The sequence below is a fragment of the Etheostoma cragini genome, chromosome 13 (genome assembly GCF_013103735.1).
Source record: "Etheostoma cragini isolate CJK2018 chromosome 13, CSU_Ecrag_1.0, whole genome shotgun sequence".
NCBI lineage: Eukaryota > Metazoa > Chordata > Actinopteri > Perciformes > Percidae > Etheostoma > Etheostoma cragini.
The window spans coordinates 1,830,116-1,834,972 of record NC_048419.1 but is presented as its reverse complement, the minus strand read 5'-3'; positions in this window follow the sequence as shown (position 1 = coordinate 1,834,972).

The window sequence follows — 4,857 nt, the reverse complement described above, 5'->3', positions numbered from 1 at the left end:
CCCCCCCCCCCACACCCCCACTCGCCCCCTCCCTCCCACCCCTGTCTCAGATAAGAGCAAAACACAACACGGTGGAAATGTGTTTTTATGTAAGCATAAGTATGAGTTGGGGAAGTGAGGACGAAAATAAAAGAGATTATTAAAGAGTTGATTTTGATCATCCTCCGGGGAAAACAAAGGTTTTATTGTTATTATTTTTATAATTGTTATCTTTATTATTATATATGTCTTCTTTCTCTATACTGTATTTTGCTGAAAACTGATTCTGGACATTTCCACTTCCTCGCGGGAGTCATCCCAAAAGGATTAATAAAGAGAAGTCTAAGTTGAAACATGAATATCTGGAGTTTCTTCTTCATTGAAAGTGATAATGTTTAATGTTAAAAAATAACCTTCATATCCATCTTTCATTAAGCGTAGTAAGTATTAAACCTGTGGCCAGCTGTGCGTTAATGCCTCAGGGACATGACCAGTGGGAGAGGTAAATACTTATTTCACACATATTTTTTATTTGTGGTTAAAACAACTGGCCTTTAATAATTACTCACCAAATGAATCAACGTTTTATCGAAATTATGATTCAAAATAGGTTAGTAGAAGTTGTACTGGCATTGGAAGTAGTTGTAGTATAATACATAGTGTTTTAATGGTAATTAAAACAGTAGTTGGGAATTTGTTGCTGCTCCCTCTGTGATCTCTTTTAGATTTTGTGAGATGACTGCCCTCTTCAGGTTTATTATGTCACATGTCATATGCTTATTATGTATAACTGTCTCTGGGTCCTGCTGTACAGTCATGTCCTCTATCAGCTGTCCAAATCAGCTGCAGCGGGACATGGCAGTTAATTCCCACTTCAGATAAGACAACACTGACATCAAAGCTTTACTTTTAACCCTCCTGTTGTCCTCGAGTCCAATCTGACCCTTTAAAAAATGTCTATGTCTGAAATATGGATTTATTTATAACAACATTACTACAAAAAAAATGGATTGGATTACAAATACAACTGATCACGTAACTATCAGTCAAAATAATTAATAATTTCTGCTTTTTCAACTCAAATATTAGGTATCATTCTACATAAATGAAGGTTATTGACCAGGAATTTCAAAAGGTATAAAACTAGTAAGGTGGTGTTAGTGAAAACAAAACAAAAAGGCCAGAATGAGTCAAAATGTCAAATGTTTGTCTTTTTTTGACTCAGGATGGACAACACAAGGGTTAATATTTGAGTTTCCTGTTCATACGGACAACACACATTAATCAGCATTTCTGTCGAAGGGCCAGTGTTGGCGAGCCAGTTCATTTCCAAACTGCAGTCAAACTGAAAGAAGCTCCACAACAAACAAAGTGACTGACTGAGGAACAGGTCCGCTGCCTTGCTCAAGGGCACCTGGCAGTGCCTCATAAGGAAATGCTATTAACAACTTAACTGAAGAATATTAATGTTGCATTGTAATAATACGAGTAAATACATATTTTGGGGGCCCTAAGCGAGAATTGGTTTGTTGTTGCCGACATAATGTATACACAATCATTTTATACGTATCACAATGTAAACCCAAACTGTAAACAGTGACTGAAGGATGAGGCTGAAGCAAAAGCTTGTCCAGTAGATGCGTATCCTGTGTTCTTATCGATTAAATCCAGGAAAAATAACAAAAAAAACAATACAAGATATGAGTAAAGAAATAAGAAAATTAACCACATATGCCACCCTCAAAAATAGCATTACATAGCATTTTTCAATGGCATGAAAACTTCACTTATTGTTTTTTCACTCAAATCATATTTAATTTCATATATTATATCCCTTCTATACTATATCCAGTATAGAAGGGACTTTAAACTAACCCTGAACATTAGCTGCGGTTGAGAAAGTCCATTTGTTTTTCTTAAAATTATTGTGTCATGTTTATTAGAAAAAACTCTTTTCTAGGCAGCTCCCAGAGAACAGAGCACTTAACGGGCCGGTAAATATGTCCGTACATACCCAAGCCATGCATAATATTTGTTAGTCATACTCATTAAAGGAGGATTACATTTTGAGGATATGTATATGATAAATCCAGCTAATTGGAGGACTCATTTGCTCCTGCTCACCCAAAGCTTTTCATCTCTACCTTCATGTCCATTTTTCATGACTAATATTCAGTACTTTGTTATAGTTTTCTCCTCAGATGCCAGGCCAAGCCTTCCAAATTTAATATTCTGTAACAGACAGAAAGGGAGGCCAACAGGAAGTGGTATAACATTTATTGTAGGGCCGCACACAACACAGAATAACATGAACAGATGCTTGAAATGCCATGCTGGATCCGTTATCCAAAGGCCAGTGTAATATGAGAAGCCACAAAATAAATCCACAATATCCTTTGACTAGAGATCACAGATTATTTCCATGAGACGACAGATGCTTCAGGTGAAGACGAGAATTAAGGCGTAGGTCTATCGTGTTTGGTCACATTCTCCTCTAGAATGCCACACAGCTATTTTTAGACAATGCGAATCAAATTAATCTCGGCACACAACAGAACGGCCAAAATAAGGAATTTAAAAGACGTTCAGGAGGTCTAGATTCCAAAGGAAAAGCTGATGAATGCTTCCCAACGCTACATTTCTATTTGTCATGTACTGATCTGTGTATTGCTTTGAACATTTGCAGTACAGAATGTTGTAAAGCACATCAAGAGAAACAGAAAAAGTAGAAAGAGGACAACTTCCAGCGGGAGACTACATATGTGTAGTGTGTACATATTCTACAAATCAGTCTGTTTTACAGTAAATTCATGACAGGATATCCCATACTTCCACGTGTATGATTAATAGTCAAATTGCACACTAAAATAAAGGTATAAATGACCTCTTCATTATAAAACAAAGGCAGCGAGCAAAGAAACGTCTACTTTACTAAATAAAAAAAACAGAATTACAAAGTAAAATGCTCAGTTGTTAACTATTTTATTTCAATTGTTTTAACCTTTGCTCGGTCTGGACAGCCACTCCGTTGTTTCATCTCAAACGCAACCTTTTGAATTGTCATACCATTCGGCAACTGGTCCATTTCCTATCTTAAATGCATTTAGAAAATACATTTAGTGGGTAGATTAGCATTTCCAGATCAGTGTTTTTCTAGCCTTATGATAAAAAAAACTTCCAATCACCTATTGTGCAGCAGATTTAAAACCCCACACTGAAGACTGTTTGATAACGGGACCATCAGGGGATCTTGGTCAGGTTTGAATGGCTCATGACTGATATCAGATGCTGCTAATCACACACTGGCCATTAAACAATAGCTTCATCACATCATTGTATCTGAGGCAAGCCAGGCAGCATTTACAGTGAGTAAAGGAGTTGTAGAAACACATTAAAAAAAATAAAAATTCAACATTCACATCAAGACGTTTCTCAGACCAAAACAAGCCTCGAGCCTTATGTTCATTCACAGAAAATAAAGAAAATGGTGCGACTATGATAACTTTGTAACAGTCAGTGGCAAAAAATAAAATAAAAAAAGTAAGTTCACAGACTATGTAAAGTGGTTAATGATAATTCCTAATGTGACTGGTTGGATGATGGGCTGGAATGTGTTGGTTCTGCCATCTAGAGGTGGAACCCTGTTGCAACACCGGGTCTTAACACCACCCATCACTGTGGACGTTTGTCATCTGGCTCCCAACGGTTAAAGGATTGGAACGGCCTCCATGTATGAATTAGATTGACCTAATCAACCAGAGCAACAAATGATAAAAAAGAAGAAATATGGGTATCCCTACCTTTGATTTACATGCTGCAGCAGGAAAGACACTGGTCCAACTGTTTGACATTAAACTGACCAAACTTAGAAGCCGTCACACAAACACACGCGACCCCCTTCTTATCTATTACTTATTGAAGTACGGACCCACTGATTGGAACCCTGAACTTGGGTGGGGTCAGATAAGCAACACAGTGGCACCTTTCAACCCGCAGAGGTGAGGAGTGACTCTTTAAAGAACCAAATGTGTACACCGTCTGCAAAAGGTTGCGTTTCAAAACGATGTCGGGGAAACACGTTACACCACCTGCGTAGAAGGAGGACTATAATTCATCTCAGGAGGAGGAACGAGAGAGAGAGAAGAGTAACAAAATGAATAAAACCGTCTAAAAAAGAACTATTCAGGGTTATCTTTTAAGGCTAATCTTCTCCAAGTATGGCTTTGTGTTATGCGTTAGCTTAGCATTGTATACCTGCCCATGTGCTAAAACACTGGACTAAAGTGAAGCGTAAACACAGTCGTTAGTATAAGCAGAAGTTATGAGAACAGGGAACAATATTAAAACGTCATCCATCTATAAACACAGTGACATACTCTGACATGAATCCAACTAAATCCAGAACCACCGTCCTAAGGTTTGGGCACTTGAGTGGTAAACAGGCACTGCACGTCAGAACGAGAAGACAGGCAACATGACAGTATACCGCGAGGTAAGAATTATCATACAGGTGATTCAAATATTACTGATATTGTAATATAGTGTACATTTTACAATCACAGTGGGTTAAGATCTGGTCAGCCTTAAGTTTGGTAATCCATCAAATGTTCTCTGAGTTAATTAATCTATAAAAAATAAAATGAAAAAGGAGTTTTAAAAGCAACGAGGAAATAAAAGCTGCCCATCTCACAGCGGCTCAGGCTACTGCGACTGACTGGCCTCTGTTCGAGGGTGTAGAGGCAGAGGCCGGACACTCTGCTCCCGAGCTGAAGGGATGCCAGAACACCTGACAGGGAAGTGGTGCACTTCAAATTTGAGGCAGAAACTTTAACAGCTCTGGAGCAGAGAACACTATTCTGAATTGGCCTTCGTTTTTTG